We start from the raw sequence: 15040 nt of genomic DNA on the forward strand, positions 1-15040 counted from the left end.
TTAATAAGTTGCTTTGAATTTTTCAGGGAAGGGAAGGGAAAAGAAAAGGGATGGAGGCAAGAAACAAACCTACACTTGGGCCACAGAAAATTGAGTGATTATCTTTAGATTGGGTATGGCTAGCTACTAATGCTCATTGGGACATAGGGAAAAATGTTCTTATTCCATACTTAAAAACAGACTAAACCACACTAACATCTGTACAAACGGTAAGATTAATTTTTTCTATTCCCTGTGTATATACTTCCTGGTGGCTCAGATAGTAAAGAATCTGCCTGCAATACAGGAGACCTGGGTTCAACTCCTGGGTCAGGAAGATCCCCTGGAGAAGGGAATGGTAACCTACTCCAGTATCCTTGCCTGGAAAATTTAATGGATGGAGGAACCTGGTGGGCTACAGCCCATGGGATCACAGACACGACTGAGTGAATAACACTTTCACTCCCTGTATATACTCTCCACCTCTCTCAGCCTATATCTTTGAAATACCTTGTCCTTTTTCAGGCTTCTCTTACTAAACATTTTAAATCTATTTCTTTAGTAAAATAGAGCTCAGTGGGATATGCCCAAAATCCTGACATGAATTTGAATGCTTTCTCCCTCCAAACCATGATGTTTCTAAACGTGAAGCTCATTAGAAACATTTTCTTTATTTTTCAGAGTGATTGCTAGTAACATGCCCTTTCATATGTACGGGAAAGTCTTTCTGATTCTCCTGCTCCAAGAAAGCCTGTCTGCCAGGAGCAGCCCTACAAGTGCACTCACCAGCTGGCAAGAGGATCTCTTTGGCCACACATAACAGCAGGCAGACTGGCCTCCCATGCATGTATTTTTGTTTGCATCATCAACCAGTGCATTGATGAGCTGCCAATTTGCTCAAGCAGGACAACGCTGAGAAGCAGGCCAGCTTGATCTTTGGCACATGGCTCTCATCATAACTCAATCTCATTCTTTGGCCAAGCTGAAAAATAATTATTTTAAAAGATAAGCCTCATGTTAAAAAGAAGAAAATCTCAGAGTGATTTTACTTTAATTTATTAAGTTTTTATAATATTTGAACCAAATGATGACATTAATGTAATTGACCTAAATTTTCCATTCAAAAATGCATTCCTCAATTGTAATAATCATCATTAGACTTAGTCCTTCCTCCTTTTTCAAAGTATAATCCAAGTGAAGATGAAGAATTAGAAAGGGAATGAGATGAAAGAGATCAGAAGAAAGGAGTTAGAAAGTGGAGGAGAGAGAATAAGAAAGATCAAACAACATATCAATGAAGAAATAAGAGAAAAATCAAGAGACATGTGAAAAAATCATGATAAAGATAAGGCTAGAGAAAAGAGAAGGAACAAAGAATTGAGAGGAATGAGAGAGGAATAAGAAGAGAAGACATTCTGAGACTGAAAGTACTTTCATATGTTTACCTTCTCTTGTTCAGTTTTCATAATCAGTTGCCCATTCTGGTGTCATTGTGAATGGGTCATTATTCAATTTGTGAAAAATTCATGCACACTGGTATTTTCATGTTGGGTCTCAAAACTTTGCTTATCAAAATCTTTACTTAATAACTTAATAATCAAGTGTGCCACTCTATCACTAATGATCAGTTCATGTGAAATGTATCAGAAATATTGGATGTGAGTTTTTTGGTTTGTTTTTTTTTGGCAGAGATTCAGTTTCAAAAATGCTTGTGTGCTGCTGTAGCTTCAACCAAGAACGAGTGTGAGTAGTCTATTTTAAACTCTACGATAAAGGAAGAACTCATTACTGTGACTCATTCATTTACTCGGAAATAGCTTCAGTCTCTCACTAACCATACATAGATAGACATTTTCAGATGGTCTTAAAATAGAGTTTCTGTTCATGCCAAAACACTGACCTCTTGAATGATATTTTTTTTTTCCATTTTTAAGAAAAGCAACAATTTTCTTCTATGGTTGTTCATCCACTATCCAGAATTCAGTTTTTTTGTTTGTTAGTTTGTTTTTTGCCCCATGTGGTGTTACTTTAAGAACAAATATAATATTATGTTGGATAATCTATAATTAAAAGGACAATTCAAATGGTGACTGATTCTTCTCACTTTTTTTCTTTTCAAATTCATGTTGTATTTAGAATTTCTCACTATATTATGTGCAATGAGGTTTTCAGCATAGAAAAATGTGGTCTTTATTTAAAATGTACTGCTTATAATATAATCCTTCTGAGTGTAAACAAGTATTGTTTGATTTAAAAAAAATACAAATTTAAAATGCTTAGACATTAATTTGCTCAGAGTTAGCAATATGGATAACACTATGTCATGGAGTGTTCAAGCTTATTTGAATATGTAACACGTTTTTTAGGAATACCAATTGATATCAAAAGCAAATATTTATTACTTAATTTGGCCAGTAGAAAATGAAGAAATCTGAAAATCATTAAAATAAATGGCATTAGCTCATGTATGGGGTTTCACAAATGAGGAAACCAATAGAAAACTTGTGTATTTTGGGCAGTCATATGTTACGACATAGATAGCATATTAAAAAGCAGAGACGTTACTTTGCCAACAAAGGTCCGTCTAGTCAAGGCTATGGTTTTTCCAGTAGTCATGTATGGATGTGAGAGTTGGACTGTGAAGAAAGCTGATCATAGAAGAATTAATGCTTTTGAGCTGTGGTGTGGGAAAAGACTCTTGAGAGTCCCTTGGACTGCAAGGAGATACAACCAGTCCATCCTAAATGATATAAGTCCTGTGTGTTCATTGGAAGGTCTGATGTTGAAGCTGAAACTCCAATACTTTGGCCACGTTATGCGAAGACCTGACTCATTGGAAAAGACCCTGATGCTGGGAAAGATTTAGGGCAGGAGGAGAAGGGGACAACAGAGGATGAGATGGCCGGATGGCTTCACCGACGCAATGGACATGGGTTTGGGTGGATTCCTAGAATTGGTGATGGACAGGGAGGCCTGGTATGCTGCGATTCATGGGGTCGCAAAGAGTCAGACACGACTGAGCAACTGAACTGAACTGAACTGATGTTGCAGAGATGGTAGATCTCTGTAGTATGAATTCCTAGCTTGAATGTTTTTGTATCTGTTACTATAAATTTCTATTGATTTATGACTTTTTTACTCAATCTCATTTGTATAATTCCAGATGGTGAAAATACAAACTCAACCAACCAGACCACATTCAGGACAAATTCACCAGGTAAATCATTGTTAGCACTTTACTTCGATGGCTACAACTATAACCAAACATGTAGTGCAAGAAAAACTAGTATAAAATTAAAATGAAAGAGAAGAAGAGAGAGGAGAAGAAGCAGAAGAAAGAACAGGAGAGGTTCCCGAATAAAGTCATGAACTCCAACAATTTTAACTGCATGTGGAATTAGAAGACTAGGTGAGAATACAAGGAACAACCAGAGAAATTGGGAGAAAAAAATGAAGAAAAATGTCACCAAATTCAAACAAAAATACATTTTCAGAAGACAAGTTCTAATATAAATGTTGAATACTCTTTTAAAGTTTGAGGACATAATAACAAAGAGCCTAGAATATATTATAGGATGCAATATCGGTGTGCCAAAGTACTTATATCTTTACATACTGTGCAGTTTTCTTGGTGTCCATCCTGGTTGGTGTGCTTTGGCCACTTGATGCGAAGAGCCAACTCATTGGAAAAGAATCTGATGCTGGGAAAGATTGAGAGCAAGAGGAGAAGGGGCAACAGAGGATGAGATGGTTTGATGGCATCATTGACCCAATGAACATGAGTGTGAGCAAACTCCAGGAGACAGTGAAGGACAGGGAAGCCTGGAATGGTGCAGTCCCTGGGGTTGCAAAGAGTCGGACATGAAGGAGTGACTGAAAAACAAAAACAAGAAAGAATTTCACTACAGAGAAACTTTATCTTGTTGCCTGTTTTTATTTGTTCTATAGGTGGACTATCCCATTTCTAATGGGTCCTTAATTTACACCAAACTGTTGGTGTGATCACTCACCTAGAGGCAGACATCCTGGAATGTGAAGTCAAGTGGGCCTTCGGAAACATCACTATTAACAAAGCTAGTGAAGGTGATGGAATTCCAGTTGAGCCATTTCAAATCCTAAAAGGTAATGCTGTGAAAGTGCTGCATTCAATACGCCAGCAAATTTGGAAAACTCACCAGTGGCCACAGGACTGGAAAATCTCAGTTTTCATTCCAATCCCAAAGAAAGAAAGGCCAAAGGATGCTCAAACTCCTGCACAATTTCTCTCATCTCACATGCTGGCAAAGTAAAGCTTAAGATTCTCCAAGCCAGGCTTCAGCAATACGTGAACTGTGAACTTCCAGATGTTCAAGCTGGTTTTAGAACAGGCAGAGGAACCAGAGATCAAATTGCCAACATCTGCTGGATCATCAAAAAAGCAAGAGATTTCCAGAAAAACATCTACCTCTGCTTTATTGACTATGCCAAAGCCTTTGAGTTTGTGGATCACAATAAACTGTGGAAAACTCTGAAAGAGATGGAAATACCAGACCACCTGACCTGCCTCTTGAGAAACCTGTATGCAGGTCAGGAAGCAACAGTTAGAACTGGACATGGAACAACACACTGGTTCCAAATAGGAAAAGGAGTACGTCAAGGCTGTATATTGTCACCCTGCTTATTTAACTTGTATGCAGAGTACATCATGAGAAACTCTGGGGTGGAGGAAGCACAAGCTGGAATCAAGATTGCCAGAAGAAATATCAATAACCTCAGATATGCAGATGACACCACCCTTATGGCAGAAAGCAAAGAAGAACTAAGGAGCCTCTTGATGAAAGTGAAAGAAGAGATTTAAAAAGTTGGCTTAAAGCTCAACATTCAGAAAACTAAGATCATAACATCCAGTCCCATCACTTCATGACAGATAGATGAGGAAACAGTGGAAACAGTGGCTGACTTTATTTTTCTGAGCTCCAAAATCACTGCAGATGATGATTGCAGCCATGAAATTAAGATGCTTACTCCTTAGAAGGAAAGTTACGACCAACCTAAACAGCATATTGAAAAGCAGAGACATTAGTTTGCCAACAAAGGTCCGTCTAGTCAAAGCTATGGTTTTTCCAGCAGTCATGTATGGATGTGAGAGTTGGGCTGTGAAGAAAGCTGAGCGCTGAAGAATTGATGCTTTTGAACTGTGGTGTTGGAGATGACTCTTGAGAGTCCCTTGGACTGCAAGGCGATCCAACCAGTCCATCCTAAAGGAGATGAGTCCTGGGTGTTCACTGGAAGGACTGATGTTGAAGCTGAAACTCCAATACTTTGGCCACCTCATGTGAAGAGTTGACTCATTTGAAAAAACCTAATGCTGGGAAAGATTGAGGGCAGGAGGAGAAGGGGACGACTGAGGATGAGATGGTTGGATGGCATCATCGACTCGATGGACATGGGTTTGGGTGGACTCTGGGAGTTAGTGATGGACAGGGAGGCCTGGCGTGCTGCGGTTCATAGGGTTGCAAAGAGTCAGACAAGACTGAGCGACTGAACTGAACTGAACAAAGATTGAACTTGACTAAAATTTTCGTGAGTCAGTTCTGTGCACTACTACCTACTAACAGTATGATATTGGACAAGACACTCACCATTAGTGGTTTGTTGTCCTCATTAGTAAAATGCCAAAGGAATAGCTCTTAACTTATCAGCTTGGAAGGAAGAAACAGGATAGTGCCCTGGAAACGTTTCTGACCCATTGATCATTGGTACACTGTGTTAGTTGTGGTCCTCCAAGACAAAAATATTCCTCTTAAATGTGTTTCACTGAAGAGAAGTTAATGGATAATCTGTTAAAAGAGGTGTGTGAAGTGTCCAGGGGCCCAACACGGAATGTGGGATGTTCACAGACTAGGGGCAGTAGGGCGCCATCGCTACACCTAAGCCTGAAGGAGAGGAGAGGAGCCGACAGTGCCAGGGCCTAATGAGCTGCAGCCACTTCTTTCTCCATCACCTGGCCTTGCTTCACTTTGGTGGAACCCAAGGGAGACAAAGGAGCCCAAGTGATGAGGCTTTTAGCAGGTGGCTGCCTCCAGTTTACTGCACAGAGGAACAGAGATTGTATGAGAAAGGGGAAGAAGGAACAATTTTATAACCAGAACATTCTACTCCTTTTGTCATGTAGCATCTATGTCTGTCCTTTGCTTGGATAAATATATTTCAACCACAAAGAACAGCGTTGTATTAACCATCATGTCATCGCAGGATGGCATCATTCCAGCCTCGCTACTGTCTAGAATATAAACTGTAACATGAATTGTAGCCAATGTGCTTCAGGGAAAAGGTCAAAAAAACCAAGCACGATATAAAATGCAGTTGCAACAACACCTACTATAAGTAGGCCATTGCTTTCTTCTTGCATCATCTATTCTATGTTCCCTCTTGATCTTTGTCAGCATCTCATTTGGTCTTGGTTCTTTACCAGAGAACCGACCCAACTCATCATTTTACATGATGCACGACTTTCACAATCCTGTCTTCAATTGACCCCTATAGTTAGCTTCTGGTCATTGTTTTTGGATGTAGATTATTAAAATGTGCCTCAGTGAGTCTGCTTGTTTCAAAATTAGTCTTTTACTCATTTTTATAATGACCACTCAATTTCCCTTTGATAACTAGGATTGTTCACTCTGCTTGCAGTGTACTGGCATAAAGAGCCCAAAATGGTTTGAGGTAGTCTTAGCTTCCACTTTACTAGAAGAATGACTATGCACTTTTATGGAAGGATTCTTCTCTAAGAGTTACAATCCTACCATGACTAAGGTTGTGGAAAGAGAAATAAAAGATCTGTAAGTGGCAAAGGCATATTAAATACACACACACACACACACACACACACACACACACACAGTGGAAGAGAGAGAGATGGAGAGAAGAAGGGAGGAAGCACTCTTCAGCTGCATTCCAGACTTTCCAGATCTCTACTCTTCTGCTGTCAAAGACATACCAATCTGTGGGGGTTTAGTTTAAAAGTTATTCTGAACCTTGTAGGATAGCACCTCAGTTTTAGACAATGCATTCTCCTGGTCAGCACCATCAGTTCAATTCATGTCTGACTCTTTGTGACCCCATGAACTACAGTACACCAGGCCTTCCTGTCCATCACCAATTCCCGGAGCTTGCTCAAACTCATGTCCATTGAGTTGGTGATGCCATCTAACCATCTTGTCCTCTGTCATCCCCTTTTCCTCCTGCTTTAAATCTTTCTCAGCATCAGGGCCTTTTCAAACAAGTCACTTCTTTGCATCAGGTGGCCGAAGTACTGGAGTTTCAGCTTCAGTGTCAGTCCTTCCAATGAATGTTAAGGACTGATTCCCTTTAGGATGGACTGGTTGGATCTCCTTGCAGTCCAAGGGACTCTCAAAAGTCTTCTCCAACACCACAGTTCAAAGGCATCAGTTCTTCAGCATTCAGCTTTCTTTATAGTCCAACTCTCACATCCATACATGACTACTGGAAAAACCAAAGCTTTGACTAGAAGGACCTTTGTTGGAAAAGTAATTTTTCTGCCTTTTAATATGCTGTCTATGTTGGTCATAGCTTTTCTTCCAAGGAGCAAACATCTTTTAATTTCATGGTTGCAGTCATCATCTGCAGTGATTTTGGAGCCCCCAAAAATATAGTCTTTCATTGTTTTCATTGTTTCCCCATCTATTTCCCATGAAGTGATGGGACCAGATGCCATGATCTTAGTTTTCTGAATATTGAGCTTTAAGCCAACTTTTTCACTCTCCTCTTTCACTTATATCAAGAGGTTCTTTAGTTCTTCTTTGCTTTCTGCCAGAAGGGTGATGTCATTTTCATATCTGAGGTTATTGATATTTCTCCTGGCAACCTTGATTCCAGCCTGTGCTTTCTCCAGCCCAGCGTTTCTCATCATGTACTCAACATGTATAAGTTAAGTAAGCAGGTTGACAATATACAACCTTGAGGTACTCCTTTCCCAATTTGGAACCAGTCTGTTGTTCCATGTCCAGTTCTAACTGTTGCTTCTTGACCTCCATACAGATTTCTCAGGAGGCAGATCAGATGGTCTGGTATTCCTATCTCTTTAATTTTCCACAGTTTACTGTGATCCACACAGTCAAAGGCTTTGGCGTAGTCAACAAAACAGAAATAGATGTTTTTTCGGAGCTCTCTTGATTTTTCGATGATCCAACATAATTTAGCATTTAGTAGCCATTCTATCTTTATATTAGGCCAGCTATTTCTATGTAATCAGGTACATCAGGAGACAAGTGATTTTTGTTTAAATGAGCCTGTTGCTATAATTTTTCCACCAAAAAATAAGTTCTTTGATCAAAGTTATTATTTATTTGATTGTCAAATTTCCTTCTTTACCTTTGTTAGCAGGTGTCTGAAACATAAAACCTTTAGCTTCAACCCACTAAGAACCAGAATGGAGCAACAGGAGAATGCAGCTGGCTGGGCAGAAAGACAATAGTTGGCATTTTGTGTTACCTATAATTATTTTATCATTATTTATCTTTCTTCAGTCTTATTTCTATTGATTCTGGGCCACTGGTGAATCTAGTCATGGACAGTCTTTTCAACAAACATAAGATTAATTTTGTGGCATGTGGCATGGGTTATACAAAGAGCTTTCTTGATACAAACAATCTTGTCATTTAACTTTAATTTCTTTGAGGTGTTTAAGAAGTTGGTTTGTAAGACTTAATTGTTTTATGACAATACTATCCTCCTAGACTGAAGTAGGAAATGGCAGCACACTCCAGTGTTCTTGCCTGGAGAGTCCCATGGACAGGGGAGCCTGGCCGGCTGCAGTCCATGTGGTCGCAAAGAGTCGGATACAACGGAAGTGACTTAGCACACGCATACCGCTTGAAGGATTAATAACAAAGGAAATCATACAGAGGTAACTGCAGCCAGAAGTTCACACTTTAGAAAGAATGATCTGACATTCAGCTGAGGGCAAAAGTAGGTTAAGAAAATAGTCCACATACCTGGAAAAGTAAGGTAAAGGGGAAAAAATGAAAAAAAAAAAAAAACAAAAGAAAAAGAAAAACAATGTATCAGTGGAAAAGGGCAACATCGACTTGGACAAGATCCAGCTTTGAGAAGAAACAAAGACCAGAACTCTGCAAAGTATGCTCTGATTTTCGAACCTTTATTGGGCCTTTAGTCTTAGAATTATCTTATAAATTGGATTCCCTAATTGGTTAATGACTTTAGTTAATTGCAAAATACATAAAGGTGGCTATAGCTTTTATTTAAGCAAGCACATTTAAAAACAGGAGAAATGAGTGTCCATGTAAATAGCCTAATACTTAGTTTCCTTCACCATGATGAAAAAGGATTCATACTATCCATAATGAATAATTGACTATAAAATAACTATTTTGTTCCTGAACTTTAAGACTTTTAACATCTTCTTTTTTTTCCCCCCTCCATTTAGAAATAAATTTAGGAAAGCACTCTGTTTTTGTGATCCAGAATTTCCAGTAACAAATAGCAAGCAGAGATGCATTGTTTAGGAATAATGAGGAAGTGCTTTCTACAGCTTTTGTTAATGGTTGGCAAAGATTCTGGCATGATTAGGCTGGAAGGTTACCCTGAAGCATCTACTAATGAACACCACAAGTTGCTCTCATCCCATTAGGTGGAGACAGAGGTTTTCGAAGTTGTCTTGCATCTTGGGAAGATGGCAACAGGTATATATTCTTAAATAAAACCTGAACCTTCCGCTAATATAAAGCACACTAATCTCTTTATCACTGTGAAGGTTATTAAAAATGAGTAAAAATCTAGTGAACAGCTTTTCATCAAAAATATTCATCTGACTATCCCTCCTCCTAATAGGAGAGAAGCAGTCTTTAGCTTTGGATCAGTGATTTAAAGCCTCCCTCGACGTGCATTGACACAGTGGACCATGGCCACTTGAAAAGAGCCATTGTAGTTTATCATGCCAATGGTCTGTGCGTGAGGACTCCCTGAGTATGCACAGACACAGTACACCATGATGGCTTCACCACATAGGATTATGATTTCAGCGGAAAAACCATAATGGTTGCATTAAGATTTCAGTGAAATTTCAATGAAAACATCTCATATACTTCTCATGAGATCATAATGACTCACATGAGTTTGTTATGATCTCAGCAGAAGTTTAAAAAAATTATAAAAGAGAGACATAGAGTCTTTTCAAAGTCATATTTTTATTATTTCTCTGCTCAAAATACTTTCTTGTTTTATCCAGTAAATAATCAAGGGTGAATTTACAGACAAGTTTACAAACAGAATGTAAATAAAAATGGGAGCAACAACAATAATAAGCATTTATTGATTATTATATTCACCTGTTATGCCAGGCACTGTGCTACTTACTTTGAAGTTATCATCCAGTTTGTTATAAAACCAGATGAGGTTAATACTATGATTGCTCCCTCATCACGGATGGGAAAATAGGGTCTTAGAAAGAGTAATTTGCTCAAGGACCTACATGGCCAAATGCTTTAAGAAAATGATTTTAACAATTGGACTAATCTTGTCATTTATGTAAATTCAAATTTCTACATTCAGAATTCTCATGGGTGAGTGCCATACAATCTGAGTTTATTAGTAAGGAATCATGTACATTAATAAAAACTTAGGTAATTATGAGTAATCTTTTTCAAAGGCCTTTCAAAATGTTCTCATACTGTTCTAGCAATTGTAAAGAAAGGATGATTGGTACATAGTACAAATATGGAGATTAAAAACAGAGATCTCTGACTTCAGTCCAGTTTATCCAGGCTGCTTCAAGGAAGATGAAACAGCCAGCTCATCAGCTAATGGAATTGAACTTGTTTTATTCCTGATATCCGTGAACCATTTCTTCTTATGATATCTAAAACAAAAGCTTAACAGGAAAGAGAAATGAGAGCTGAGCTGCTCTTCCTAAGGGAGGGGAAGCAGTGAAGCTCAGTTCATTGCCTCAATTGCTTCCTTAAGCTTCTTTTTAAGGAATCTGCACAAATTATCAAACAATGCTTCAGCAAAGTTTAACATTTGATAACCTGTCTTAGTTCAAGATGTAAGTCAAATACACATTGAATTTGAGAAAGTGACAAAAAGAAATTTGTGCACCCACAGACATTTCCACCAAACTGTTGAAAGTCTGGAAAAGATATAAAACTTTAAATTGTGATGAATATAAAGTCCAGATGAATGTTTCCTCTGGAAGCCACATGTTTATGAAAGTATTATGAAATAGTTTTCTTTCCAATGAAGGAGGGGTTTTTAGCAATCAATTTTATAGTATTAAATATAATGATAGTATGTGAATAAGTGGAATTTTAGTCAGTACTCTATTTATTTTTATACAAACAAAGTTTAGAACATTTTAGACTGGGAAGAATTATTTTTTATTGACCTCATATTGCTAAAACAGAAACCTTGAGCTAGACACCGAGCCATGTCATTTTCCTGAACGTGTCACATCGTAACAGCAGATTAATTCACAGCCAACAATAAACACTCAGGGCAGCTGTAAGCAGCCTCTAAGATAATGTCCAAACAACCATGCATGATATTATGCATTAATATTGCTAACCCTGTTAGTGAAGTTTACACAATAAAAAACTCATCTTAGCCAGGAAACATATCATATGGAATTGTCATAATGTTCTACAAAAAAAAAAAAAAGCTGTGCATGATGGCAAATATATATTGAGGGTAGCTAATCAAAAGAAAAATAATTTGTAAAGTTGATTGTAACAGTTGACTCAGGTAGAAAGAGAAAGGGTTTTGAAAAATAAAATTCAAGCAAAAATATGATGAATGTTATTTATTTATTTATTTGTTTGTTTGTTTGTTTTGGTTTAGGCTGTGAACTGCTGAAATCTAACTGGGGAATTTGAGTGTGCAAATGAAATTCACATTAACATGTAAGGGCACTGCTGGAAGAAATAGGTACCTATTTTTATCATGAATGTTCCTTCTCTCACACCCTTTTGGTAGTTAAAGGACATTCAACTGCCCCCAGAAACCAATTGCAACTACAGTAGTGAGAATATTGCCCTCAGGTTATCATTGTTGCTCTGTTTACTGTGTCATTTGACACACAGGCATCGCTATGATTCAGTAACTCAACCAAAAACCTCAGACTCTGATCAGTGAGAAGAATGCTATTTGCACCTTCGTACCCTCACAGGAATATTGTGATGTTTCAAGAGATGATGTCTGTTAAGTGGTCGCTTAGAGAGCGAGTGATTTATAAACACTGATGTTACAGAAGGGAACGTGGGCTCTTGACAGTCACCAGAAAATGCAGTGACAGATCTTTCTTTCAAACTGCAATCCAATATACTTCTTTTTAACTAGGGTATAAAATGCTTGGATTTTAAAGGAATGTCCATTTAAGGGACAAAAAAAAAACACAAAAATTAGGAAAAATTCTGAAAAATCATGAGCATTTTACCACTGTCTGTAGCTAAAAAAATGTATTTGAAAAGTATATGGTATTATCATGTGATGCAATTGCTCCCCAGTTTGCATCCTTACATAATTATATGTACATACATACATATATAGACATGAATAGGAATCTAATATATATATAAATTTGGAAAACTCAGCAGTGGACACAGGACTGGAAAAGGTCAGTTTTCATTCCAATCCCAAAGAAAGGCAATGAGAAAGCATGATCAAACTACCACACAATTGCACTCATCTCACATGCTAATAAAGTAATGCTCAAAATTCTCCAAGCCAGGCTTCAGCAATACGTGAACCGTGAACTTCCAGATGTTCAAGCTGGATTTAGAAAAGGCAGAGGAACCAGAGATCAGATTGCCAACATCCGCTGGATCATCGAAAAAGCAAGAGAGTTCCAGAAAAACATCTACTTCTGCTTTATTGACTATGCCAAAGCCTTTGACTGTGTGGATCACAATAAACTGTGGAAAATTCTTAGAGATGGGAATACCAGACCATCTGACCTGTCTCTTGAGAGACCTGTATTCAGGTCAGAAAGCAACAGTTAGAACTGGACATGAAAAACAGATTGGTTCCAAATCAGGAAAGGGGTATGTCAAGGCTGTGTATTGTCACCTTGCTTATTTAACTTATATGCAGAGTACATCATGAGAAACGCTGGTCTGGAAGAAACACAAGCTGGAATCAAGATTGCTGGGAGAAATATCAAGAACCTCAGATATGCAGATGACACCACCCTTATGTCAGAAAGTGAAGAAGAACTAAAGAGCCTCTTGATGAAAGTGAAAGAGGAGAGTGAAAATGTTGGCTTAAAGCTCAACATTCAGAAAACAAACATCATGGCACCTTGTCCCATCACTTCATGGGAAATAGATAGGGAATCAGTGTTAGACTTTATTTTTGGGGGCTCCAAAATCACCGCAGATGGTGACTTCAGTCATGAAATTAAAAGACGCATACTCCTTGGAAGGAAAGTTATGACCAACCTAGATAGCATATTAAAAAGCAGAGACATTACTTTTCCAACAAAGGTCCATCTAGTCAAGGCTATGGTTTTTCCAGTAGTCAGGTATGGATGTGAGAGTTGGATTGTGAAGAAAGCCGAGTGCCAAAGAATTGATGCTTTTGAACTATGGTGTTGGAGAAGACTCTTGAGAGTCCCTTGGACTGCAAGGAGATCCAACCAGTCCATCCTAAGAAGGACTGATGTTGAAGCTGAAACTCCAATACTTTGGCCACCTCATTTGAAGTGTTGACTCATTGGAAAAGGCCCCTTTGCTGGGAAGGATTGGGGGCAGGAGGAGAAGGGAACGACGGAGGATGAGATGGCTTGATGGCATCATCTACTCGATGGACATGGGTTTGGGTAAACTCCAGGAGTTGGTTATGGACAGGGAGGCCAGGCATGCTGTGATTCATGCAAAGAGTCAGACATGACTGAGCGACTGAACTGAACTGATATGAATATACAGCACATATATGTGTATGTTTAATATAATTTCTGAATATGAGTTGGTGTGAATGAGTTATTTTTTATGTAGTTTTGATTTAGACAATTTCAGAGTCCCATATGCTTTAAAAGGTATATAATATTTTTATATTTCAGTTACAGATATGCAATTTCAGTTACATATCTCAGTGGCAAGAAAATGTTATTGGAAACTGTCCAATGTTCCTGCAAAATAACGCATTTTGCTTTTCCTTTAAAATTAATAGATAAATTTATATTTAATTATTTTACCCAGGAGTTCCTTTAAACCTGCTTCTTCAACAGTCTTCTCATAAATGGAATGGAAGGCTGTACTTTTCATGAAGGGATTATGGGAGACAGGGTCCATGCCTGTCAGTCTTTCTAATTTTGGGCGTATAGTCAAGCACTTTAGTTTTCCAGAAACAACCTTTTCCCCCCTAATTGAGTTGTTCTAAAAATCGAATATTTTTCTCCTATGGGCTTCAGTGGGCTTCCCGGCTAGCTAAAATGGTAAAGAATCTGCCTGTAACACAAGAGACCTGGGTTCAATCGCTGGGTTGGGAAGATCCCCTGGAGCAGGGTTTGGCAACCCACTCCAGTATTTTTACCTGGAGAATTCCATGGATAGAAGAGATTGGCAGGCTCTAGTCCTTGGGGTCACAAAGAGTTGGACACAACTGAGCGACTACTACTTTCACTTACTTGCATGGGCCTCAGTGGGCTTCCCTGGTGGTTCAGAGGTAAAGAATCACCTGCAATGTAGGAGACGTAGAAGACACAGTTTTTATCCCTGAGTCTAGAAGATCCCCTGAAGAAGAAAAATGGCCATCCATTCCAGTATTCTTGTCTGGGAAATCCCATGGACAGAGGAGCCTGGCAGGCTACACTTCATGGGTTTGCAAAAGAGTGGGACATAATTGATCAACTGATCATGCACACACACAGGCCTCAGCATCCCAAAGTCACATCATTCAGTGTGACTTCAGAATCAAATGTTTTCTAGTGAAAAAAGGGAATTATCTTACATTAATTTCCATTGCTCAAAGGCCAAATTGCCCTTCAAGAAAGATGGCACTAACCTGATCTGTTCTCTTCTCATTTGACCTTCTCCCTTTCCAAAACTCT

Source organism: Giraffa tippelskirchi, chromosome 12, assembly GCF_054371585.1.
Source record: "Giraffa tippelskirchi isolate mGirTip1 chromosome 12, T2T-mGirTip1v1.2.pri, whole genome shotgun sequence".
Classification (NCBI taxonomy): domain Eukaryota; kingdom Metazoa; phylum Chordata; class Mammalia; order Artiodactyla; family Giraffidae; genus Giraffa; species Giraffa tippelskirchi.